This window comes from Phalangium opilio, unplaced genomic scaffold (genome assembly GCF_054372755.1).
Source record: "Phalangium opilio isolate 3A_F unplaced genomic scaffold, DU_Popi_V2 ptg000505l_1, whole genome shotgun sequence".
Taxonomy (NCBI): Eukaryota; Metazoa; Arthropoda; class Arachnida; order Opiliones; family Phalangiidae; genus Phalangium; species Phalangium opilio.
In genome coordinates this window covers 1,592,322-1,618,922 of record NW_028324239.1, presented here as the reverse complement: position 1 = coordinate 1,618,922, position 26,601 = coordinate 1,592,322, and the positions used below count along the sequence as shown (strand labels likewise).

At 47.3% G+C, this 26,601-nt stretch overlaps 7 non-coding genes across 7 annotated transcripts; all 7 read left to right on the top strand.

Annotated features, from left to right (window-relative positions):
* Positions 1-1,864: 1,864 nt before the first annotated feature.
* Positions 1,865-1,937, top strand: TRNAS-GCU (transfer RNA serine (anticodon GCU)). Its single transcript has one exon. It is a non-coding gene; the product is annotated as a tRNA-Ser (tRNA).
* A 4,036-nt stretch (positions 1,938-5,973) lies between these two features.
* On the top strand, positions 5,974-6,046 carry TRNAS-GCU (transfer RNA serine (anticodon GCU)). The gene has a single exon. It is a non-coding gene; the product is annotated as a tRNA-Ser (tRNA).
* A 2,274-nt stretch (positions 6,047-8,320) lies between these two features.
* TRNAS-GCU (transfer RNA serine (anticodon GCU)) lies at positions 8,321-8,392 on the top strand. The gene has a single exon. It is a non-coding gene; the product is annotated as a tRNA-Ser (tRNA).
* Positions 8,393-9,932: 1,540 nt separating this feature from the next.
* On the top strand, positions 9,933-10,004 carry TRNAS-GCU (transfer RNA serine (anticodon GCU)). Its single transcript has one exon. It is a non-coding gene; the product is annotated as a tRNA-Ser (tRNA).
* A 2,861-nt stretch (positions 10,005-12,865) lies between these two features.
* TRNAS-GCU (transfer RNA serine (anticodon GCU)) lies at positions 12,866-12,937 on the top strand. Its single transcript has one exon. It is a non-coding gene; the product is annotated as a tRNA-Ser (tRNA).
* Positions 12,938-15,953: 3,016 nt separating this feature from the next.
* TRNAN-GUU (transfer RNA asparagine (anticodon GUU)) lies at positions 15,954-16,026 on the top strand. Its single transcript has one exon. It is a non-coding gene; the product is annotated as a tRNA-Asn (tRNA).
* A 4,191-nt stretch (positions 16,027-20,217) lies between these two features.
* Positions 20,218-20,290, top strand: TRNAN-GUU (transfer RNA asparagine (anticodon GUU)). The gene has a single exon. It is a non-coding gene; the product is annotated as a tRNA-Asn (tRNA).
* The last annotated feature ends 6,311 nt before the right edge of the window (positions 20,291-26,601 follow it).

Below are 26,601 nucleotides of genomic sequence, written 5' to 3'. Positions count from 1 at the left end.
GTTGGTGGTTCGAGCCCACCCGCGAGAGGTGTTGTGGGGTCTCAGATGTAGCGTGAAAAGTCATAACTTTTCCACAATACCTGACAACCATTTAATTTCTGAGCTTCCGTGGCTCAATGGTTAGCGCGTTCGGCTGTTAACCAATAGGTTGGTGGTTCAAGCCCACCCGGTAGCGGTGTTATGGGATCTCAAATGTTACGTAAAAAGTCAGAGTTTTTCCACAATACCTGACGACCATTTATTGTTTGGGCTTCCGTGGCGCAATGGTTAGCGCGTGCGGCTGTTAACCGAAAGATTGGTGGTTCGAGCCCACCCGGGAGCGGAGTTATGGGATCTAAAATGTAAAGTAAAAAGTCAGAGTTTTTCCACAATACCTGACAACCATTCAATTTCTGAGCATCCGTGGCTCAATGGTTAGCGCGTTCGGCTGTTAACCAATAGGTTGGTGGTTCGAGCCCACCCGGGAGCGGTGTTGTGAAGTCTCAAATGTAACGTAAAAAGGCAAAGTTTTTCCACAATACCTGACGAACATTTATTTTTTGGGCTTCCGTGGCGCAATGGATAGCGCGTTCGGCTGCTAACCGAAAGGTTGGTTGTTCGAGCCACACGGGAGCGGTGTTATGGGATCTCAAATGTAACGTAAAAAGTCAGAGTTTTTCCACAATACCTAACGAACATTTATTTTTTGGGCTTCCGTGGCGCAATGGATTGCGCGTTCGGCTGTTAACCGAAAGGCTGGTGGTTCGAGCCCACCCGGGAACGGTGTTATGGGATCTCAAATGTAACGTAAAAAGTCAGAGTTTTTCCACAATACCTGACAACCATTCAATTTCTGAGCTTCCGTGGCTCAATGGTTAGCGCGTTCAGCTGTTATCCAATAGGTTGGTGGTTCGAGCCCACCCGGGAGCGGTGTTATGGGATCTCAAATGTAACGTAAAAAGTCAGAGTTTTTCCACAATACCTGACGAACATTTAATTTTTGGGCTTCCGTGGCGCATTTTTTAGAGCGTTCAGCTGTTAACCGAAAGGTTGGTGGTTCGAGCCCACCCGGGAGAGGTGTTGTGGGGTCTCAGATGTAGCGTGAAAAGTCATAACTTTTCCACAATACCTGACAACCATTTAATTTCTGAGCTTCCGTGGCTAAATGGTTAGCGCGCTAGGCTGTTAACCAATAGATTGGTGGTTCGAGCCCACCCGGTAGCGGTGTTATGGGATCTCAAATGTAACGTAAAAGTCAGAGTTTTTCCACAATACCTGACGAACATTTATTTTTTGGGCTTCCGTGGCGCAATGGATAGCGCGTTCGGCTGTTAACCGAAAGGTTGGTGGTTCGAGGCCACCCGGGAGCGGTGTTGTGAAGTCTCAAATGTAACGTAAAAAGGAAAAGTTTTTCCACAATACCTGACGAACATTTATTTTTTGGGCTTCCGTGGCGCAATGGTTAGCGCGTGTTCGGCTGTTAAACGAAAGGTTGGTGGTTCGAGCCCACCCGGGAGCGGTGTTATGGGATGTCAAATGTAACGTAAAAAGTCAGAGTTTTTACAATACCTGACGAACATTTAATTTTTGGGCTTCCGTGGCTCAATGGTTAGCGCGTTTAGCTGTTAACCGAAAGGTTGGTGGTTCGAGCCCACCCGGGAGCGGAGTTATGGGATCTAAAATGTAACGTAAAAAGTCAGAGTTTTTCCACAATACCTGACAACCATTCAATTTCTGAGCATCCGTGGCTCAATGGTTAGCGCGTTCGGCTGTTAACCAATAGGTTGGTGGTTCGAGCCCACCCGGGAGCGGTGTTGTGAAGTCTCAAATGTAACGTAAAAAGGCAAAGTTTTTCCACAATACCTGACGAACATTTATTTTTTGGGCTTCCGTGGCGCAATGGATAGCGCGTTCGGCTGCTAACCGAAAGGTTGGTGGTTCGAGCCCACACGGGAGCGGTGTTATGGGATCTAAATGTAACGTAAAAAGTCAGAGTTTTTCCACAATACCTAACGAACATTTATTTTTTGGGCTTCCGTGGCGCAATGGATTGCGCGTTCGGCTGTTAACCGAAAGGTTGGTGGTTCGAGCCCACACGGGAGCGGTGTTATGGGATCTCAAATGTAACGTAAAAAGTCAGAGTTTTTCCACAATACCTAACGAACATTCAATTTTTGGGCTACCGTGGCGCAATGGTTAGCGCATTCAGCTGTTAACCGAAAGGTTGATTGTTCGAGCCCACCCGGAAGCGGTGTTATGGGATCTCAAGTGTAACGTAAAAAGTCAGAGTTTTTCCACAATACCTGACAACCATTCAATTTCTGAGCTTCCGTGGCTCAATGGTTAGCGCGTTTAGCTGTTAACCGAAAGGTTGGTGGTTCGAGCCCACCCGGGAGCGGTGTTATGGGATCTCAAATGTAACGTAAAAAGTCAGAGTTTTTCCACAATACCTGACGAACATTTAATTTTTGTGCTTCCGTGGCGCAATGGTTAGCGCGTTCAGCTGTTAACCGAAAGGTTGGTGGTTCGAGCCCACCCGGGAGAGGTGTTGTGGGGTCTCAAATGTAACGTGAAAAGTCAGAGTTTTTCCACAATACCTGACGAACATTTAATTTTTGGGCTTCCGTGGCGCAATGGATTGCGCGTTCGGCTGTTAACCGAAAGGCTGGTGGTTCGAGCCCACCCGGGAGCGGTGTTATGGGATCTCAAATGTAACGTAAAAAGTCAGAGTTTTTCCACAATACCTGACAACCATTCAATTTCTGAGCTTCCGTGGCTTAATGGTTAGCGCGTTCGGCTGTTATCCAATAGGTTGGTGGTTCGAGCCCACCCGGGAGCGGTGTTATGGGATCTCAAATGTAACGTAAAAAGTCAGAGTTTTTCCACAATACCTGACGAACATTTAATTTTTGGGCTTCCGTGGCGCATTTTTTAGAGCGTTCAGCTGTTAACCGAAAGGTTGGTGGTTCGAGCCCACCCGGGAGAGGTGTTGTGGGGTCTCAGATGTAGCGTGAAAAGTCATAACTTTTCCACAATACCTGACAACCATTTAATTTCTGAGCTTCCGTGGCTCAATGGTTAGCGCGCTAGGCTGTTAACCAATAGATTGGTGGTTCGAGCCCACCCGGTAGCGGTGTTATGGGATCTCAAATGTAACGTAAAAGTCAGAGTTTTTCCACAATACCTGACGAACATTTAATTTTTGGGCTTCCGTGGCGCAATGGTTAGTGCGTTCGGCTGTTAACCGAAAGGTTGGTGGTTCGAGCCACACGGGAGCGGTGTTATGGGATCTCAAATGTAACGTAAAAAGGCAAAGTTTTCCACAATACCTGACGAACATTTATTTTTCGGGCTTCCGTGGCGCAATGGATAGCGCGTTCGGCTGTTAATCGAAAGGTTGGTGGTTCGAGCCCACACGGGAGCGGTGTTATGGGATCTAAATGTAACGTAAAAAGTCAGAGTTTTTCCACAATACCTAACGAACATTTATTTTTTGGGCTTCCGTGGCGCAATGGATTGCGCGTTCGGCTGTTAACCGAAAGGTTGGTGGTTCGAGCCCACACGGGAGCGGTGTTATGGGATCTCAAATGTAACGTAAAAAGTCAGAGTTTTTCCACAATACCTAACGAACATTCAATTTTTGGGCTACCGTGGCGCAATGGTTAGCGCATTCAGCTGTTAACCGAAAGGTTGATTGTTCGAGCCCACCCGGAAGCGGTGTTATGGGATCTCAAGTGTAACGTAAAAAGTCAGAGTTTTTCCACAATACCTGACAACCATTCAATTTCTGAGCTTCCGTGGCTCAATGGTTAGCGCGTTCGGCTGTTATCCAATAGGTTGGTGGTTCGAGCCCACCCGGGAGCGGTGTTATGGGATCTCAAATGTAACGTAAAAAGTCAGAGTTTTTCCACAATACCTGACGAACATTTAATTTTTGTGCTTCCGTGGCGCAATGGTTAGCGCGTTCAGCTGTTAACCGAAAGGTTGGTGGTTCGAGCCCACCCGGGAGAGGTGTTGTGGGGTCTCAAATGTAACGTGAAAAGTCAGAGTTTTTCCACAATACCTGACGAACATTTAATTTTTGGGCTTCCGTGGCGCATTTTTTAGCTCGTTCAGCTGTTAACCGAAAGGTTGGTGGTTCGAGCCCACCCGCGAGAGGTGTTGTGGGGTCTCAGATGTAGCGTGAAAAGTCATAACTTTTCCACAATACCTGACAACCATTTAATTTCTGAGCTTCCGTGGCTCAATGGTTAGCGCGTTCGGCTGTTAACCAATAGGTTGGTGGTTCAAGCCCACCCGGTAGCGGTGTTATGGGATCTCAAATGTTACGTAAAAAGTCAGAGTTTTTCCACAATACCTGACGACCATTTATTGTTTGGGCTTCCGTGGCGCAATGGTTAGCGCGTGCGGCTGTTAACCGAAAGATTGGTGGTTCGAGCCCACCCGGGAGCGGAGTTATGGGATCTAAAATGTAACGTAAAAAGTCAGAGTTTTTCCACAATACCTGACAACCATTCAATTTCTGAGCATCCGTGGCTCAATGGTTAGCGCGTTCGGCTGTTAACCAATAGGTTGGTGGTTCGAGCCCACCCGGGAGCGGTGTTGTGAAGTCTCAAATGTAACGTAAAAAGGCAAAGTTTTTCCACAATACCTGACGAACATTTATTTTTTGGGCTTCCGTGGCGCAATGGATAGCGCGTTCGGCTGCTAACCGAAAGGTTGGTTGTTCGAGCCACACGGGAGCGGTGTTATGGGATCTCAAATGTAACGTAAAAAGTCAGAGTTTTTCCACAATACCTAACGAACATTTATTTTTTGGGCTTCCGTGGCGCAATGGATTGCGCGTTCGGCTGTTAACCGAAAGGCTGGTGGTTCGAGCCCACCCGGGAACGGTGTTATGGGATCTCAAATGTAACGTAAAAAGTCAGAGTTTTTCCACAATACCTGACAACCATTCAATTTCTGAGCTTCCGTGGCTCAATGGTTAGCGCGTTCAGCTGTTATCCAATAGGTTGGTGGTTCGAGCCCACCCGGGAGCGGTGTTATGGGATCTCAAATGTAACGTAAAAAGTCAGAGTTTTTCCACAATACCTGACGAACATTTAATTTTTGGGCTTCCGTGGCGCATTTTTTAGAGCGTTCAGCTGTTAACCGAAAGGTTGGTGGTTCGAGCCCACCCGGGAGAGGTGTTGTGGGGTCTCAGATGTAGCGTGAAAAGTCATAACTTTTCCACAATACCTGACAACCATTTAATTTCTGAGCTTCCGTGGCTAAATGGTTAGCGCGCTAGGCTGTTAACCAATAGATTGGTGGTTCGAGCCCACCCGGTAGCGGTGTTATGGGATCTCAAATGTAACGTAAAAGTCAGAGTTTTTCCACAATACCTGACGAACATTTATTTTTTGGGCTTCCGTGGCGCAATGGATAGCGCGTTCGGCTGTTAACCGAAAGGTTGGTGGTTCGAGGCCACCCGGGAGCGGTGTTGTGAAGTCTCAAATGTAACGTAAAAAGGAAAAGTTTTTCCACAATACCTGACGAACATTTATTTTTTGGGCTTCCGTGGCGCAATGGTTAGCGCGTGTTCGGCTGTTAAACGAAAGGTTGGTGGTTCGAGCCCACCCGGGAGCGGTGTTATGGGATGTCAAATGTAACGTAAAAAGTCAGAGTTTTTACAATACCTGACGAACATTTAATTTTTGGGCTTCCGTGGCTCAATGGTTAGCGCGTTTAGCTGTTAACCGAAAGGTTGGTGGTTCGAGCCCACCCGGGAGCGGAGTTATGGGATCTAAAATGTAACGTAAAAAGTCAGAGTTTTTCCACAATACCTGACAACCATTCAATTTCTGAGCATCCGTGGCTCAATGGTTAGCGCGTTCGGCTGTTAACCAATAGGTTGGTGGTTCGAGCCCACCCGGGAGCGGTGTTGTGAAGTCTCAAATGTAACGTAAAAAGGCAAAGTTTTTCCACAATACCTGACGAACATTTATTTTTTGGGCTTCCGTGGCGCAATGGATAGCGCGTTCGGCTGCTAACCGAAAGGTTGGTGGTTCGAGCCCACACGGGAGCGGTGTTATGGGATCTAAATGTAACGTAAAAAGTCAGAGTTTTTCCACAATACCTAACGAACATTTATTTTTTGGGCTTCCGTGGCGCAATGGATTGCGCGTTCGGCTGTTAACCGAAAGGTTGGTGGTTCGAGCCCACACGGGAGCGGTGTTATGGGATCTCAAATGTAACGTAAAAAGTCAGAGTTTTTCCACAATACCTAACGAACATTCAATTTTTGGGCTACCGTGGCGCAATGGTTAGCGCATTCAGCTGTTAACCGAAAGGTTGATTGTTCGAGCCCACCCGGAAGCGGTGTTATGGGATCTCAAGTGTAACGTAAAAAGTCAGAGTTTTTCCACAATACCTGACAACCATTCAATTTCTGAGCTTCCGTGGCTCAATGGTTAGCGCGTTTAGCTGTTAACCGAAAGGTTGGTGGTTCGAGCCCACCCGGGAGCGGTGTTATGGGATCTCAAATGTAACGTAAAAAGTCAGAGTTTTTCCACAATACCTGACGAACATTTAATTTTTGTGCTTCCGTGGCGCAATGGTTAGCGCGTTCAGCTGTTAACCGAAAGGTTGGTGGTTCGAGCCCACCCGGGAGAGGTGTTGTGGGGTCTCAAATGTAACGTGAAAAGTCAGAGTTTTTCCACAATACCTGACGAACATTTAATTTTTGGGCTTCCGTGGCGCAATGGATTGCGCGTTCGGCTGTTAACCGAAAGGCTGGTGGTTCGAGCCCACCCGGGAGCGGTGTTATGGGATCTCAAATGTAACGTAAAAAGTCAGAGTTTTTCCACAATACCTGACAACCATTCAATTTCTGAGCTTCCGTGGCTTAATGGTTAGCGCGTTCGGCTGTTATCCAATAGGTTGGTGGTTCGAGCCCACCCGGGAGCGGTGTTATGGGATCTCAAATGTAACGTAAAAAGTCAGAGTTTTTCCACAATACCTGACGAACATTTAATTTTTGGGCTTCCGTGGCGCATTTTTTAGAGCGTTCAGCTGTTAACCGAAAGGTTGGTGGTTCGAGCCCACCCGGGAGAGGTGTTGTGGGGTCTCAGATGTAGCGTGAAAAGTCATAACTTTTCCACAATACCTGACAACCATTTAATTTCTGAGCTTCCGTGGCTCAATGGTTAGCGCGCTAGGCTGTTAACCAATAGATTGGTGGTTCGAGCCCACCCGGTAGCGGTGTTATGGGATCTCAAATGTAACGTAAAAGTCAGAGTTTTTCCACAATACCTGACGAACATTTAATTTTTGGGCTTCCGTGGCGCAATGGTTAGTGCGTTCGGCTGTTAACCGAAAGGTTGGTGGTTCGAGCCACACGGGAGCGGTGTTATGGGATCTCAAATGTAACGTAAAAAGGCAAAGTTTTCCACAATACCTGACGAACATTTATTTTTCGGGCTTCCGTGGCGCAATGGATAGCGCGTTCGGCTGTTAATCGAAAGGTTGGTGGTTCGAGCCCACACGGGAGCGGTGTTATGGGATCTAAATGTAACGTAAAAAGTCAGAGTTTTTCCACAATACCTAACGAACATTTATTTTTTGGGCTTCCGTGGCGCAATGGATTGCGCGTTCGGCTGTTAACCGAAAGGTTGGTGGTTCGAGCCCACACGGGAGCGGTGTTATGGGATCTCAAATGTAACGTAAAAAGTCAGAGTTTTTCCACAATACCTAACGAACATTCAATTTTTGGGCTACCGTGGCGCAATGGTTAGCGCATTCAGCTGTTAACCGAAAGGTTGATTGTTCGAGCCCACCCGGAAGCGGTGTTATGGGATCTCAAGTGTAACGTAAAAAGTCAGAGTTTTTCCACAATACCTGACAACCATTCAATTTCTGAGCTTCCGTGGCTCAATGGTTAGCGCGTTTAGCTGTTAACCGAAAGGTTGGTGGTTCGAGCCCACCCGGGAGCGGTGTTATGGGATCTCAAATGTAACGTAAAAAGTCAGAGTTTTTCCACAATACCTGACGAACATTTAATTTTTGTGCTTCCGTGGCGCAATGGTTAGCGCGTTCAGCTGTTAACCGAAAGGTTGGTGGTTCGAGCCCACCCGGGAGAGGTGTTGTGGGGTCTCAAATGTAACGTGAAAAGTCAGAGTTTTTCCACAATACCTGACGAACATTTAATTTTTGGGCTTCCGTGGCGCATTTTTTAGCGCGTTCAGCTGTTAACCGAAAGGTTGGTGGTTCGAGCCCACCCGGGAGCGGTGTTGTGAAGTCTCAAATGTAACGTAAAAAGGCAAAGTTTTTCCACAATACCTGACGAACATTTATTTTTTGGGCTTCCGTGGCGCAATGGATAGCGCGTTCGGCTGCTAACCGAAAGGTTGGTGGTTCGAGCCACACGGGAGCGGTGTTATGGGATCTCAAATGTAACGTAAAAAGTCAGAGTTTTTCCACAATACCTAACGAACATTTATTTTTTGGGCTTCCGTGGCGCAATGGATTGCGCGTTCGGCTGTTAACCGAAAGGCTGGTGGTTCGAGCCCACCCGGGAGCGGTGTTATGGGATCTCAAATGTAACGTAAAAAGTCAGAGTTTTTCCACAATACCTGACAACCATTCAATTTCTGAGCTTCCGTGGCTCAATGGTTAGCGCGTTCGGCTGTTATCCAATAGGTTGGTGGTTCGAGCCCACCCGGGAGAGGTGTTGTGGGGTCTCAGATGTAGCGTGAAAAGTCATAACTTTTCCACAATACCTGACAACCATTTAATTTCTGAGCTTCCGTGGCTCAATGGTTAGCGCGCTAGGCTGTTAACCAATAGATTGGTGGTTCGAGCCCACCCGGTAGCGGTGTTATGGGATCTCAAATGTAACGTAAAAGTCAGAGTTTTTCCACAATACCTGACGAACATTTAATTTTTGGGCTTCCGTGGCGCAATGGTTAGTGCGTTCGGCTGTTAACCGAAAGGTTGGTGGTTCGAGCCACACGGGAGCGGTGTTATGGGATCTCAAATGTAACGTAAAAAGGCAAAGTTTTCCACAATACCTGACGAACATTTATTTTTCGGGCTTCCGTGGCGCAATGGATAGCGCGTTCGGCTGTTAATCGAAAGGTTGGTGGTTCGAGCCCACACGGGAGCGGTGTTATGGGATCTAAATGTAACGTAAAAAGTCAGAGTTTTTCCACAATACCTGACGAACATTTAATTTTTGTGCTTCCGTGGCGCAATGGTTAGCGCGTTCAGCTGTTAACCGAAAGGTTGGTGGTTCGAGCCCACCCGGGAGAGGTGTTGTGGGGTCTCAAATGTAACGTGAAAAGTCAGAGTTTTTCCACAATACCTGACGAACATTTAATTTTTGGGCTTCCGTGGCGCATTTTTTAGCGCGTTCAGCTGTTAACCGAAAGGTTGGTGGTTCGAGCCCACCCGGAAGCGGTGTTATGGGATCTCAAGTGTAACGTAAAAAGTCAGAGTTTTTCCACAATACCTGACAACCATTCAATTTCTGAGCTTCCGTGGCTCAATGGTTAGCGCGTTCGGCTGTTATCCAATAGGTTGGTGGTTCGAGCCCACCCGGGAGCGGTGTTATGGGATCTCAAATGTAACGTAAAAAGTCAGAGTTTTTCCACAATACCTGACGAACATTTAATTTTTGTGCTTCCGTGGCGCAATGGTTAGCGCGTTCAGCTGTTAACCGAAAGGTTGGTGGTTCGAGCCCACCCGGGAGAGGTGTTGTGGGGTCTCAAATGTAACGTGAAAAGTCAGAGTTTTTCCACAATACCTGACGAACATTTAATTTTTGGGCTTCCGTGGCGCATTTTTTAGCGCGTTCAGCTGTTAACCGAAAGGTTGGTGGTTCGAGCCCACCCGGGAGCGGTGTTGTGAAGTCTCAAATGTAACGTAAAAAGGCAAAGTTTTTCCACAATACCTGACGAACATTTATTTTTTGGGCTTCCGTGGCGCAATGGATAGCGCGTTCGGCTGCTAACCGAAAGGTTGGTGGTTCGAGCCACACGGGAGCGGTGTTATGGGATCTCAAATGTAACGTAAAAAGTCAGAGTTTTTCCACAATACCTAACGAACATTTATTTTTTGGGCTTCCGTGGCGCAATGGATTGCGCGTTCGGCTGTTAACCGAAAGGCTGGTGGTTCGAGCCCACCCGGGAGCGGTGTTATGGGATCTCAAATGTAACGTAAAAAGTCAGAGTTTTTCCACAATACCTGACAACCATTCAATCTCTGAGCTTCCGTGGCTCAATGGTTAGCGCGTTCGGCTGTTATCCAATAGGTTGGTGGTTCGAGCCCACCCGGGAGCGGTGTTATGGGATCTCAAATGTAACGTAAAAAGTCAGAGTTTTTCCACAATACCTGACGAACATTTAATTTTTGGGCTTCCGTGGCGCAATTTTTAGAGCGTTCAGCTGTTAACCGAAAGGTTGGTGGTTCGAGCCCACCCGGGAGAGGTGTTGTGGGGTCTCAGATGTAGCGTGAAAAGTCATAACTTTTCCACAATACCTGACAACCATTTAATTTCTGAGCTTCCGTGGCTCAATGGTTAGCGCGCTAGGCTGTTAACCAATAGATTGGTGGTTCGAGCCCACCCGGTAGCGGTGTTATGGGATCTCAAATGTAACGTAAAAGTCAGAGTTTTTCCACAATACCTGACGAACATTTAATTTTTGGGCTTCCGTGGCGCAATGGTTAGTGCGTTCGGCTGTTAACCGAAAGGTTGGTGGTTCGAGCCACACGGGAGCGGTGTTATGGGATCTCAAATGTAACGTAAAAAGGCAAAGTTTTCCACAATACCTGACGAACATTTATTTTTCGGGCTTCCGTGGCGCAATGGATAGCGCGTTCGGCTGTTAATCGAAAGGTTGGTGTTTCGAGCCCACACGGGAGCGGTGTTATGGGATCTAAATGTAACGTAAAAAGTCAGAGTTTTTCCACAATACCTAACGAACATTTATTTTTTGGGCTTCCGTGGCGCAATGGATTGCGCGTTCGGCTGTTAACCGAAAGGTTGGTGGTTCGAGCCCACACGGGAGCGGTGTTATGGGATCTCAAATGTAACGTAAAAAGTCAGAGTTTTTCCACAATACCTAACGAACATTCAATTTTTGGGCTACCGTGGCGCAATGGTTAGCGCATTCAGCTGTTAACCGAAAGGTTGATTGTTCGAGCCCACCCGGAAGCGGTGTTATGGGATCTCAAGTGTAACGTAAAAAGTCAGAGTTTTTCCACAATACCTGACGAACATTTATTTTTTGGGCTTCCGTGGCGCAATGGATAGCGCGTTCGGCTGTTAACCGAAAGGTTGGTGGTTCGAGGCCACCCGGGAGCGGTGTTGTGAAGTCTCAAATGTAACGTAAAAAGGAAAAGTTTTTCCACAATACCTGACGAACATTTATTTTTTGGGCTTCCGTGGCGCAATGGTTAGCGCGTGTTCGGCTGTTAAACGAAAGGTTGGTGGTTCGAGCCCACCCGGGAGCGGTGTTATGGGATGTCAAATGTAACGTAAAAAGTCAGAGTTTTTACAATACCTGACGAACATTTAATTTTTGGGCTTCCGTGGCTCAATGGTTAGCGCGTTTAGCTGTTAACCGAAAGGTTGGTGGTTCGAGCCCACCCGGGAGCGGAGTTATGGGATCTAAAATGTAACGTAAAAAGTCAGAGTTTTTCCACAATACCTGACAACCATTCAATTTGTGAGCTTCCGTGGCTCAATGGTTAGCGCGTTCGGCTGTTATCCAATAGGTTGGTGGTTCGAGCCCACCCGGGAGCGGTGTTATGGGATCTCAAATGTAACGTAAAAAGTCAGAGTTTTTCCACAATACCTGACGAACATTTAATTTTTGTGCTTCCGTGGCGCAATGGTTAGCGCGTTCAGCTGTTAACCGAAAGGTTGGTGGTTCGAGCCCACCCGGGAGAGGTGTTGTGGGGTCTCAAATGTAACGTGAAAAGTCAGAGTTTTTCCACAATACCTGACGAACATTTAATTTTTGGGCTTCCGTGGCGCAATGGTTAGTGCGTTCGGCTGTTAACCGAAAGGTCGGTGGTTCGAGCCCACCCGGGAGCGGTATTGTGAATTCTCAAATGTAACGTAAAAAGGCAAAGTTTTTCCACAATACCTGACGAACATTTATTTTTCGGGCTTCCGTGGCGCAATGGATAGCGCGTTCGGCTGTTAATCGAAAGGTTGGTGGTTCGAGCCCACACGGGAGAGGTGCTATGGGATCTAAATGTAACGTAAAAAGTCAGAGTTTTTCCACAATACCTAACGAACCTTTATTTTTTGGGCTTCCGTGGCGCAATGGATTGCGCGTTCGGCTGTTATCCGAAAGGTTGGTGGTTCGAGCCCACACGGGAGCGGTGTTATGGGATCTCAAATGTAACGTAAAAGTCAGAGTTTTTCCACAATACCTAACGAACATTCAATTTTTGGGCTTCCGTGGCGCAATGGTTAGCGCATTCAGCTGTTAACCGAAAGGTTGATTGTTCGAGCCCACCCGGAAGCGGTGTTATGGGATCTCAAGTGTAACGTAAAAAGTCAGAGTTTTTCCACAATACCTGACAACCATTCAATTTCTGAGCTTCCGTGGCTCAATGGTTAGCGCGTTCGGCTGTTATCCAATAGGTTGGTGGTTCGAGCCCACCCGGGAGCGGTGTTATGGGATCTCAAATGTAACGTAAAAAGTCAGAGTTTTTCCACAATACCTGACGAACATTTAATTTTTGTGCTTCCGTGGCGCAATGGTTAGCGCGTTCAGCTGTTAACCGAAAGGTTGGTGGTTCGAGCCCACCCGGGAGAGGTGTTGTGGGGTCTCAAATGTAACGTGAAAAGTCAGAGTTTTTCCACAATACCTGACGAACATTTATTTTTTGGGCTTCCGTGGCGCAATGGATAGCGCGTTCGGCTGCTAACCGAAAGGTTGGTGGTTCGAGCCACACGGGAGCGGTGTTATGGGATCTCAAATGTAACGTAAAAAGTCAGAGTTTTTCCACAATACCTAACGAACATTTATTTTTTGGGCTTCCGTGGCGCAATGGATTGCGCGTTCGGCTGTTAACCGAAAGGTTGGTGGTTCGAGCCCACCCGGGAGCGGTGTTATGGGATCTCAAATGTAACGTAAAAAGTCAGAGTTTTTCCACAATACCTGACAACCATTCAATTTCTGAGCTTCCGTGGCTCAATGGTTAGCGCGTTCGGCTGTTATCCAATAGGTTGGTGGTTCGAGCCCACCCGGGAGCGGTGTTATGGGATCTCAAATGTAACGTAAAAAGTCAGAGTTTTTCCACAATACCTGACGAACATTTAATATATGGGCTTCCTTGGCCCAATGGTTAGCGCGTTCAGCTGTTAACCGAAAGGTTGGTGGTTCGAGCCCACCCGGGAGAGGTGTTGTGGGGTCTCAAATGTAACGTAAAAAGTCAGAGTTTTTCCACAATACCTGACGAACATTTAATTTTTGGGCTTCCGTGACGCATTTTTTAGCGCGTTTAGCTGTTAACCGAAAGGTTGGTGGTTCGAGCCCACCCGGGAGAGGTGTTGTGGGGTCTCAGATGTAGCGTGAAAAGTCATAACTTTTCCACAATACCTGACAACCATTTAATTTCTGAGCTTCCGTGGCTCAATGGTTAGCGCGCTCGGCTGTTAACCAATAGATTGGTGGTTCGAGCCCACCCGGAAGCGGTGTTATGGGGTCTCAGATGTAGCGTGAAAAGTCATAACTTTTCCACAATACCTGACAACCATTTAATTTCTGAGCTTCCGTGGCTCAATGGTTAGCGCGTTCGGCTGTTAACCAATAGGTTGGTGGTTCGAGCCCACCCGGTAGCGGTGTTATGGGATCTCAAATGTAACGTAAAAAGTCAGAGTTTTTCCACAATACCTGACGAACATTTAATTTTTGGGCTTCCGTGGCGCAATGGTTAGCGCGTTCAGCTGTTAACCGAAAGGTTGGTGGTTCGAGCCCACCCGGGAGAGGTGTTGTGGGGTCTTAAATGTAACGTAAAAAGTCAGAGTTTTTCCACAATACCTGACGAACATTTAATTTTTGGGCTTCCGTGGCGCATTTTTTAGCGCGTTTAGCTGTTAACCGAAAGGTTGGTGGTTCGAGCCCACCCGGGAGAGGTGTTGTGGGGTCTCATATGTAGCGTGAAAAGTCATAACTTTTCCACAATACCTGACAACCATTTAATTTCTGAGCTTCCGTGGCTCAATGGTTAGCGCGCTCGGCTGTTAACCAATAGATTGGTGGTTCGAGCCCACCCGGAAGCGGTGTTATAAGATTTCAAGTGTAACGTAAAAAGTCAGAGTTTTTCCACAATACCTGACAACCATTCAATTTCTGAGCTTCCGTGGCTCAATGGTTAGCGCGTTCGGCTGTTATCCAATAGGTTGGTGGTTCGAGCCCACCCGGGAGCGGTGTTATGGGATCTCAAATGTAACGTAAAAAGTCAGATCTTTTCCACAATACCTGACGAACATTTAATTTTTGGGCTTCCGTGGCGCAATGGTTAGCGCGTTCAGCTGTTAACCGAAAGGTTGGTGGTTCGAGCCCACCCGGGAGAGGTGTTGTGGGGTCTCAAATGTAACGTAAAAAGTCAGAGTTTTTCCACAATACCTGACGAACATTTAATTTTTGGGCTTCCGTGGCGCAATGGTTAGTGCGTTCGGCTGTTAACCGAAAGGTCGGTGGTTCGAGCCCACCCAGGAGTGGTGTTGTGAAGTCTCAAATGTAACGTAAAAAGGCAAAGTTTTTCCACAATACCTGACAACCATTCAATTTCTGAGCTTCCGTGGCTCAATGGTTAGCGCGTTCGGCTGTTAACCAATAGGTTGGTGGTTCGAGCCCACCCGGGAGCGGTGTTGTGAAGTCTCAAATGTAAAGTAAAAAGGCAAAGTTTTTACACAATACCTGACGAACATTTATTTTTTGGGCTTCCGTGGCGCAATGGATAGCGCGTTCGGCTGTTAACCGAAAGGTTGGTGGTTCGAGCCCACCCGGGAGCAGTGTTGTGAAGTCTCAAATGTAACGTAAAAAGGCAAAGTTTTTCCACAATACCTGACGAACATTTATTTTTTGGGCTTCCGTGGCGCAATGGTTAGCGCGTGTTCGGCTGTTAAACGAAAGGTTGGTGGTTCGAGCCCACCCGGGAGCGGTGTTATGGGATGTCAAATGTAACGGAAAAAGTCAGAGTTTTTCCACAATACCTGACGAACATTTAATTTTTGGGCTTCCGTGGCGCATTGGTTAGCGCGTTCAGCTGTTAACCGAAAGGTTGGTGGTTCGAGCCCACCCGGGAGCGGTGTTGTGAAGTCTCAAATGTAACGCAAAAAGGCAAAGTTTTTCCACAATACCTGACAACCATTCAATTTCTGAGCTTCCGTGGCTCAATGGTTAGCGCGTTCGGCTGTTAACCAATAGGTTGGTGGTTCGAGCCCACCCGGGAGCGGTGTTGTGAAGTCTCAAATGTAACGTAAAAAGGCAAAGTTTTTACACAATACCTGACGAACATTTATTTTTTGGGCTTCCGTGGCGCAATGGATAGCGCGTTCGGCTGTTAACCGAAAGGTTGGTGGTTCGAGCCCACCCGGGAGCGGTGTTGTGAAGTCTCAAATGTAACGTAAAAAGGAAAAGTTTTTCCACAATACCTGACGAACATTTATTTTTTGGGCTTCCGTGGCGCAATGGTTAGCGCGTGTTCGGCTGTTAAACGAAAGGTTGGTGGTTCGAGCCCACCCGGGAGCGGTGTTATGGGATGTCAAATGTAACGTAAAAAGTCAGAGTTTTTACAATACCTGACGAACATTTAATTTTTGGGCTTCCGTGGCGCAATGGTTAGCGCGTTTAGCTGTTAACCGAAAGGTTGGTGGTTCGAGCCCACCCGGGAGCGGTGTTATGGGATTTCAAATGTAACGTAAAAAGTCAGAGTTTTTCCACAATACCTGACGAACATTTAATTTTTGGGCTTCCGTGGCGCAATGGTTAGCGCGTTCGGCTGTTAACCGAAAGGTCGGTGGTTCGAGCCCACCCGGGAGCGGTGTTGTGAAGTCTCAAATGTAACGTAAAAAGGCAAAGTTTTTCCACAATACCTGACAACCATTCAATTTCTGAGCTTCCGTGGCTCAATGGTTAGCGCGTTCGGCTGTTAACCAATAGGTTGGTGGTTCGAGCCCACCCGGGAGCGGTGTTGTGAAGTCTCAAATGTAAAGTAAAAAGGCAAAGTTTTTACACAATACCTGACGAACATTTATTTTTTGGGCTTCCGTGGCGCAATGGATAGCGCGTTCGGCTGTTAACCGAAAGGTTGGTGGTTCGAGCCCACCCGGGAGCGGTGTTGTGAAGTCTCAAATGTAACGCAAAAAGGCAAAGTTTTTCCACAATACCTGACAACCATTCAATTTCTGAGCTTCCGTGGCTCAATGGTTAGCGCGTTCGGCTGTTAACCAATAGGTTGGTGGTTCGAGCCCACCCGGGAGCGGTGTTGTGAAGTCTCAAATGTAACGTAAAAAGGCAAAGTTTTTACACAATACCTGACGAACATTTATTTTTTGGGCTTCCGTGGCGCAATGGTTAGCGCGTGTTCGGCTGTTAAACGAAAGGTTGGTGGTTCGAGCCCACCCGGGAGCGGTGTTATGGGATCTCAAATGTAACGTAAAAAGTCAGAGTTTTTCCACAATACCTAACGAACATTTAATTTTTGGGCTTCCGTGGCGCAATGGTTAGCGCGTTCAGCTGTTAACCGAAAGGTTGGTGGTTCGAGCCCACCCGCGAGAGGTGTTGTGGGGTCTCAGATGTAGCGTGAAAAGTCATAACTTTTCCACAATACCTGACAACCATTTAATTTCTGAGCTTCCGTGGCTCAATGGTTAGCGCGTTCTTCTGTTAACCAATAGGTTGGTGGTTCGAGCCCACCCGGTAGCGGTGTTATGGGATCTCAAATGTAACGTAAAAAGTCAGAGTTTTTCCACAATACCTGACGAACGTTTAATTTTTGGGCTTCCGTGGCGCAATGGTTAGCGCGTTTGGCTGTTAAACGAAAGGTTGGTGGTTCGAGCCCACCCGGGAGCGGTGTTATGGGTTCTCAAATGTAACGTAAAAAGCCAAAGTTTTTCCAAAATACCTGACGACCATTTATTGTTTGGGCTTCCGTGGCGCAATGGTTAGCGCGTGCGGCTGTTAACCGAAAGGTTGGTGGTTCGAGCCCACCCGGGAGCGGTGTTGTGAAGTCTCAAATGTAACGCAAAAAGGCAAAGTTTTTCCACAATACCTGACAACCATTCAATTTCTGAGCTTCCGTGGCTCAATGGTTAGCGCGTTCGGCTGTTAACCAATAGGTTGGTGGTTCGAGCCCACCCGGGAGCGGTGTTGTGAAGTCTCAAATGTAACGTAAAAAGGCAAAGTTTTTACACAATACCTGACGAACATTTATTTTTTGGGCTTCCGTGGCGCAATGGAGCGCGTTCGGCTGTTAACCGAAAGGTTGGTGGTTCGAGCCCACCCGGGAGCGGTGTTGTGAAGTCTCAAATGTAACGTAAAAAGGAAAAGTTTTTCCACAATACCTGACGAACATTTATTTTTTGGGCTTCCGTGGCGCAATGGTTAGCGCGTGTTCGGCTGTTAAACGAAAGGTTGGTGGTTCGAGCCCACCCGGGAGCGGTGTTATGGGATGTCAAATGTAACGTAAAAAGTCAGAGTTTTTACAATACCTGACGAACATTTAATTTTTGGGCTTCCGTGGCGCAATGGTTAGCGCGTTTAGCTGTTAACCGAAAGGTTGGTGGTTCGAGCCCACCCGGGAGCGGTGTTATGGGATCTCAAATGTAACGTAAAAAGTCCGAGTTTTTCTACAATACCTGACAACCATTCAATTTCTGAGCTTCCGTGGCTCAATGGTTAGCGCGTTCGGCTGTTAACCAATAGGTTGGTGGTTCGAGCCCACCCGGGAGCGGTGTTGTGAAGTCTCAAATGTAACGTAAAAAGGCAAAGTTTTTCCACAATACCTGACGAACATTTATTTTTTGGGCTTCCGTGGCGCAATGGATTGCGCGTTCGGCTGTTAACCGAAAGGTTGGTGGTTCGAGCCCACACGGGAGCGGTGTTATGGGATCTCAAATGTAACGTAAAAAGTCAGAGTTTTTCCACAATACCTAACGAACATTTAATTTTTGGGCTTCCGTGGCGCAATGGTTAGCGCGTTCAGCTGTTAACCGAAAGGTTGGTGGTTCGAGCCCACCCGCGAGAGGTGTTGTGGGGTCTCAGATGTAGCGTGAAAAGTCATAACTTTTCCACAATACCTGACAACCATTTAATTTCTGAGCTTCCGTGGCTCAATGGTTAGCGCGTTCTTCTGTTAACCAATAGGTTGGTGGTTCGAGCCCACCCGGTAGCGGTGTTATGGGATCTCAAATGTAACGTAAAAAGTCAGAGTTTTTCCACAATACCTGACGAACGTTTAATTTTTGGGCTTCCGTGGCGCAATGGTTAGCGCGTTTGGCTGTTAAACGAAAGGTTGGTGGTTCGAGCCCACCCGGGAGCGGTGTTATGGGTTCTCAAATGTAACGTAAAAAGCCAAAGTTTTTCCAAAATACCTGACGACCATTTATTGTTTGGGCTTCCGTGGCGCAATGGTTAGCGCGTGCGGCTGTTAACCGAAAGGTTGGTGGTTCGAGCCCACCCGGGAGCGGAGTTATGGGATCTCAAATGTAACGTAAAAAGTCCGAGTTTTTCCACAATACCTGACAACTATTCAATTTCTGAGCTTCCGTAGCTCAATGGTTAGCGCGTTCGGCTGTTAACCAATAGGTTGGTGGTTCGAGCCCACCCGGGAGCGGTGTTGTGAAGTCTCAAATGTAACGTAAAAAGTCAGAGTTTTTCCACAATACCTGACGAACATTTAATTTTAGGGCTACCGTGGCGCAATGGTTAGCGCGTTCAGCTGTTAACCGAAAGGTTTGTGGTTCGAGCCCACCCGGGAGAGGTGTTGTGGGGTCTCAAATGTAACGTAAAAAGTCAGAGTTTTTCCACAATACCTGACGAATATTTAATTTTTGGGCTTCCGTGGCGCATTTATTAGCGCGTTTAGCTGTTAACCGAAAGGTTGGTGGTTCGAGCCCACCCGGGAGAGGTGTTGTGGGGTCTCATATGTAGCGTGAAAAGTCATAACTTTTCCACAATACCTGACAACCATTTAATTTCTGAGCTTCCGTGGCTCAATGGTTAGCGCGCTCGGCTGTTAACCAATAGATTGGTGGTTCGAGCCCACCCGGAAGCGGTGTTATAAGATCTCAAGTGTAACGTAAAAAGTCAGAGTTTTTCCACAATACCTGACAACCATTCAATTTCTGAGCTTCCGTGGCTCAATGGTTAGCGCGTTCGGCTGTTATCCAATAGGTTGGTGGTTCGAGCCCACCCGGGAGCGGTGTTATGGGATCTCAAATGTAACGTAAAAAGTCAGATCTTTTCCACAATACCTGACGAACATTTAATTTTTGGGCTTCCGTGGCGCAATGGTTAGCGCGTTCAGCTGTTAACCGAAAGGTTGGTGGTTCGAGCCCACCCGGGAGAGGTGTTGTGGGGTCTCAAATGTAACGTAAAAAGTCAGAGTTTTTCCACAATACCTGACGAACATTTAATTTTTGGGCTTCCGTGGCGCATTTTTAGCGCGTTCAGCTGTTAACCGAAAGGTTGGTGGTTCGAGCCCACCCGGGAGAGGTGTTGTGGGGTCTCAGATGTAGCGTGAAAAGTCATAACTTTTCCACAATACCTGACAACCATTTAATTTCTGAGCTTCCGTGGCTCAATGGTTAGCGCGCTCGGCTGTTAACCAATAGATTGGTGGTTCGAGCCCACCCGGTAGCGGTGTTATGGGATCTCAAATGTAACGTAAAAAGTCAGAGTTTTTCCACAATACCTGACGAACATTTAATTTTTGGGCTTCCGTGGCGCAATGGTTAGTGCGTTCGGCTGTTAACCGAAAGGTCGGTGGTTCGAGCCCACCCGGGAGCGGTGTTGTGAAGTCTCAAATGTAACGTAAAAAGGCATAGTTTTTCCACAATACCTGACGAACATTTATTTTTTGGGCTTCCGTGGCGCAATGGTTAGCGCGTGTTCGGCTGTTAAACGAAAGGTTGGTGGTTCGAGCCCACCCGGGAGCGGTGTTATGGGATGTCAAATGTAACGTAAAAAGTCAGAGTTTTTCCACAATACCTGACGAACATTTAATTTTTGGGCTTCCGTGGCGCAATGGTTAGCGCGTTCGGCTGTTAACCGAAAGGTCGGTGGTTCGAGCCCACCCGGGAGCGGTGTTGTGAAGTCTCAAATGTAACGTAAAAAGGCAAAGTTTTTCCACAATACCTGACAACCATTCAATTTCTGAGCTTCCGTGGCTCAATGGTTAGCGCGTTCGGCTGTTAACCAATAGGTTGGTGGTTCGAGCCCACCCGGGAGCGGTGTTGTGAAGTCTCAAATGTAACGTAAAAAGTCAGAGTTTTTCCACAATACCTGACGAACATTTAATTTTAGGGCTACCGTGGCGCAATGGTTAGCGCGTTCAGCTGTTAACCGAAAGGTTTGTGGTTCGAGCCCACCCGGGAGAGGTGTTGTGGGGTCTCAAATGTAACGTAAAAAGTCAGAGTTTTTCCACAATACCTGACGAATATTTAATTTTTGGGCTTCCGTGGCGCATTTTTTAGCGCGTTCAGCTGTTAACCGAAAGGTTGGTGGTTCGAGCCCACCCGGGAGAGGTGTTGTGGGGTCTCATATGTAGCGTGAAAAGTCATAACTTTTCCACAATACCTGACAACCATTTAATTTCTGAGCTTCCGTGGCTCAATGGTTAGCGCGTTCGGCTGTTAACCAATAGGTTGGTGGTTCGAGCCCACCCGGTAGCGGTGTTATGGGATCTCAAATGTAACGTAAAAAGTCAGAGTTTTTCCACAATACCTGACGAACATTTAATTTTAGGGCTACCGTGGCGCAATGGTTAGCGCGTTCAGCTGTTAACCGAAAGGTTTGTGGTTCGAGCCCACCCGGGAGAGGTGTTGTGGGGTCTCAAATGTAACGTAAAAAGTCAGAGTTTTTCCACAATACCTGACGAACATTTAATTTTTGGGCTTCCGTGGCGCATTTTTTATCGCGTTCAGCTGTTAACCGAAAGGTTGGTGGTTCGAGCCCACCCGGGAGAGGTGTTGTGGGGTCTCAGATGTAGCGTGAAAAGTCATAACTTTTCCACAATACCTGACAACCATTTAATTTCTGAGCTTCCGTGGCTCAATGGTTAGCGCGCTCGGCTGTTAACCAATAGATTGGTGGTTCGAGCCCACCCGGAAGCGGTGTTATAAGATCTCAAGTGTAACGTAAAAAGTCAGAGTTTTTCCACAATACCTGACAACCATTCAATTTCTGAGCTTCCGTGGCTCAATGGTTAGCGCGTTCGGCTGTTATCCAATAGGTTGGTGGTTCGAGCCCACCCGGGAGCGGTGTTATGGGATCTCAAATGTAACGTAAAAAGTCAGATCTTTTCCACAATACCTGACGAACATTTAATTTTTGGGCTTCCGTGGCGCAATGGTTAGCGCGTTCAGCTGTTAACCGAAAGGTTGGTGGTTCGAGCCCACCCGGGAGAGGTGTTGTGGGGTCTCAAATGTAACGTAAAAAGTCAGAGTTTTTCCACAATACCTGACGAACATTTAATTTTTGGGCTTCCGTGGCGCATTTTTAGCGCGTTCAGCTGTTAACCGAAAGGTTGGTGGTTCGAGCCCACCCGGGAGCGGTGTTGTGAAGTCTCAAATGTAACGCAAAAAGGCAAAGTTTTTCCACAATACCTGACAACCATTCAATTTCTGAGCTGCCGTGGCTCAATGGTTAGCGCGTTCGGCTGTTAACCAATAGGTTGGTGGTTCGAGCCCACCCGGGAGCGGTGTTGTGAAGTCTCAAATGTAACGTAAAAAGGCAAAGTTTTTACACAATACCTGACGAACATTTATTTTTTGGGCTTCCGTGGCGCAATGGATAGCGCGTTCGGCTGTTAACCGAAAGGTTGGTGGTTCGAGCCCACCCGGGAGCGGTGTTGTGAAGTCTCAAATGTAACGTAAAAAGGAAAAGTTTTTCCACAATACCTGACGAACATTTATTTTTTGGGCTTCCGTGGCGCAATGGTTAGCGCGTGTTCGGCTGTTAAACGAAAGGTTGGTGGTTCGAGCCCACCCGGGAGCGGTGTTATGGGATGTCAAATGTAACGTAAAAAGTCAGAGTTTTTCCACAATACCTGACGAACATTTAATTTTTGGGCTTCCGTGGCGCAATGGTTAGCGCGTTCAGCTGTTAACCGAAAGGTTGGTGGTTCGTGCCCACCCGGGAGCGGTGTTATGGGATCTCAAATGTAACGTAAAAAGTCCGAGTTTTTCTACAATACCTGACAACCATTCAATTTCTGAGCTTCCGTGGCTCAATGGTTAGCGCGTTCGGCTGTTAACCAATAGGTTGGTGGTTCGTGCCCACACGGGAGCGGTGTTGTGAAGTCTCAAATGTAACGTAAAAAGTCAGAGTTTTTCCACAATACCTGACGAACGTTTAATTTTTGGGCTTCCGTGGCGCAATGGTTAGCGCGTTCGGCTGTTAAACGAAAGGTTGGTGGTTCGAGCCCACCCGGGAGCGGTGTTATGGGTTCTCAAATGTAACGTAAAAAGCCAAAGTTTTTCCAAAATACCTGACGACCATTTATTGTTTGGGCTTCCGTGGCGCAATGGTTAGCGCGTGCGGCTGTTAACCGAAAGGTTGGTGGTACGAGCCCACCCGGGAGCGGTGTTATGGGATCTCAAATGTAACGTAAAAAGTCAGAGTTTTTCCACAATACCTGACAACTATTCTATTTCTGAGCTTCCGTAGCTCAATGGTTAGCGCGTTCGGCTGTTAACCAATAGGTTGGTGGTTCGAGCCCACCCGGGAGCGGTGTTGTGAAGTCTCAAATGTAACGTAAAAAGTCAGAGTTTTTCCACAATACCTGACGAACATTTAATTTTAGGGCTACCGTGGCGCAATGGTTAGCGCGTTCAGCTGTTAACCGAAAGGTTTGTGGTTCGAGCCCACCCGGGAGAGGTGTTGTGGGGTCTCAAATGTAACGTAAAAAGTCAGAGTTTTTCCACAATACCTGACGAACATTTAATTTTTGGGCTTCCGTGGCGCATTTTTTATCGCGTTCAGCTGTTAACCGAAAGGTTGGTGGTTCGAGCCCACCCGGGAGAGGTGTTGTGGGGTCTCAGATGTAGCGTGAAAAGTCATAACTTTTCCACAATACCTGACAACCATTTAATTTCTGAGCTTCCGTGGCTCAATGGTTAGCGCGCTCGGCTGTTAACCAATAGATTGGTGGTTCGAGCCCACCCGGAAGCGGTGTTATAAGATCTCAAGTGTAACGTAAAAAGTCAGAGTTTTTCCACAATACCTGACAACCATTCAATTTCTGAGCTTCCGTGGCTCAATGGTTAGCGCGTTCGGCTGTTATCCAATAGGTTGGTGGTTCGAGCCCACCCGGGAGCGGTGTTATGGGATCTCAAATGTAACGTAAAAAGTCAGATCTTTTCCACAATACCTGACGAACATTTAATTTTTGGGCTTCCGTGGCGCAATGGTTAGCGCGTTCAGCTGTTAACCGAAAGGTTGGTGGTTCGAGCCCACCCGGGAGAGGTGTTGTGGGGTCTCAAATGTAACGTAAAAAGTCAGAGTTTTTCCACAATACCTGACGAACATTTAATTTTTGGGCTTCCGTGGCGCATTTTTAGCATGTTCAGCTGTTAACCGAAAGGTTGGTGGTTCGAGCCCACCCGGGAGCGGTGTTGTGAAGTCTCAAATGTAACGCAAAAAGGCAAAGTTTTTCCACAATACCTGACAACCATTCAATTTCTGAGCTTCCGTGGCTCAATGGTTAGCGCGTTCGGCTGTTAACCAATAGGTTGGTGGTTCGAGCCCACCCGGGAGCGGTGTTGTGAACTCTCAAATGTAACGTAAAAAGGCAAAGTTTTTACACAATACCTGACGAACATTTATTTTTTGGGCTTCCGTGGCGCAATGGATAGCGCGTTCGGCTGTTAACCGAAAGGTTGGTGGTTCGAGCCCACCCGGGAGCGGTGTTGTGAAGTCTCAAATGTAACGTAAAAAGGAAAAGTTTTTCCACAATACCTGACGAACATTTATTTTTTGGGCTTCCGTGGCGCAATGGTTAGCGCGTGTTCGGCTGTTAAACGAAAGGTTGGTGGTTCGAGCCCACCCGGGAGCGGTGTTATGGGATGTCAAATGTAACGTAAAAAGTCAGAGTTTTTCCACAATACCTGACGAACATTTAATTTTTGGGCTTCCGTGGCGCAATGGTTAGCGCGTTCAGCTGTTAACCGAAAGGTTGGTGGTTCGTGCCCACCCGGGAGCGGTGTTATGGGATCTCAAATGTAACGTAAAAAGTCCGAGTTTTTCTACAATACCTGACAACCATTCAATTTCTGAGCTTCCGTGGCTCAATGGTTAGCACGTTCGGCTGTTAACCAATAGGTTGGTGGTTCGTGCCCACACGGGAGCGGTGTTGTGAAGTCTCAAATGTAACGTAAAAAGTCAGAGTTTTTCCACAATACCTGACGAACGTTTAATTTTTGGGCTTCCGTGGCGCAATGGTTAGCGCGTTCGGCTGTTAAACGAAAGGTTGGTGGTTCGAGCCCACCCGGGAGCGGTGTTATGGGTTCTCAAATGTAACGTAAAAAGCCAAAGTTTTTCCAAAATACCTGACGACCATTTATTGTTTGGGCTTCCGTGGCGCAATGGTTAGCGCGTGCGGCTGTTAACCGAAAGGTTGGTGGTTCGAGCCCACCCGGGAGCGGTGTTATGGGATCTCAAATGTAACGTAAAAAGTCAGAGTTTTTCCACAATACCTGACAACTATTCTATTTCTGAGCTTCCGTAGCTCAATGGTTAGCGCGTTCGGCTGTTAACCAATAGGTTGGTGGTTCGAGCCCACCCGGGAGCGGTGTTGTGAAGTCTCAAATGTAACGTAAAAAGTCAGAGTTTTTCCACAATACCTGACGAACATTTAATTTTAGGGCTACCGTGGCGCAATGGTTAGCGCGTTCAGCTGTTAACCGAAAGGTTTGTGGTTCGAGCCCACCCGGGAGAGGTGTTGTGGGGTCTCAAATGTAACGTAAAAAGTCAGAGTTTTTCCACAATACCTGACGAACATTTAATTTTTGGGCTTCCGTGGCGCATTTTTTATCGCGTTCAGCTGTTAACCGAAAGGTTGGTGGTTCGAGCCCACCCGGGAGAGGTGTTGTGGGGTCTCAGATGTAGCGTGAAAAGTCATAACTTTTCCACAATACCTGACAACCATTTAATTTCTGAGTTTCCGTGGCTCAATGGTTAGCGCGCTCGGCTGTTAACCAATAGATTGGTGGTTCGAGACCACCCGGTAGCGGTGTTATGGGATATCAAATGTAACGTAAAAAGTCAGAGTTTTTCCACAATACCTGACGACTATTTAATTTTTGGGCTTCCGTGGCGCAATGGTTAGCGCGTTCAGCTGTTAACCGAAAGGTTGGTGGTTCGTGCCCACCCGGGAGCGGTGTTATGGGATCTCAAATGTAACCAATGAGCCACGGAAGCTCAGAAATTAAAAGGTTGTCAGGTATTGTGGAAAAGTTATGACTTTTCACGCTACATCTGAGACTCCACAACACCTCTCCCGGGTGGGCCGAACCACCAACCTTTTGGTTAACATCCGAACGCGCTAACCATGGAGCCAAAGAAGCTCAGAAATGAAATGGTCTTCAGCTATTGTGGAAAAACTCTGACTTTTTACCTCTCCGAGTGACGTATGTCACGGAGAGGTATTACACCGGCCGTGTCTGTGTGTCTGTGTGTCTGTGTGTCTGTCAGACCCCACGTGAACGCGTTCGCAGTTTGCGTATTGGAGCAAACAAATACCCGATTTCCGGAACGCGTTCACGGTTCACGGAAATTTGGCCATTCATCTACCAACACAAGTCTTTACTAACTGGCTTCTAAGGACCACAATCTGCTAGTCTTTGTCCATCCCACATGGACACTAGTCTGTACTTGCTAGCTTCTAAGCACCACCATCTTCTGTTCTTCGTCAATTTCACCTTGACACCAGCTTCTATGCACCACCATCTTCTGTTCTTCGTCAATTCCACATTGACACCAGGTTCTATGCACCACCATCTTCTGTTCTTCGTCAATTCCACATTGACACCAGCTTCAATGCACCACCATCTTTAGGTCTTTTGTCCATTCCACATGGACGCCAGTCAGTACATTCTGGCTTCTTTTCCTCCGTCATCGTTTGGTTCCAAGATATACGCGGCGATCGGCTAGGGTTACGAGAAACGTCTAGCCTCCCAATGGCAGGGCTTCCACCATCGGTTCACGCAAATGCGTTTTTATCTATTATTTGGTTTTAAGGTATACGCGGCGATCGGCTAGGGTTACGAGAAACGTCTTGCCTCCCAATGGCAGGGCTTCCACCAAAGGTTCACGCGAATGCGTTTTTATCTATTATTATAATGGAAACGAAACGTATATATACCCCAAAATTTGAAAAAAGCGGGCAAGAGGGGTA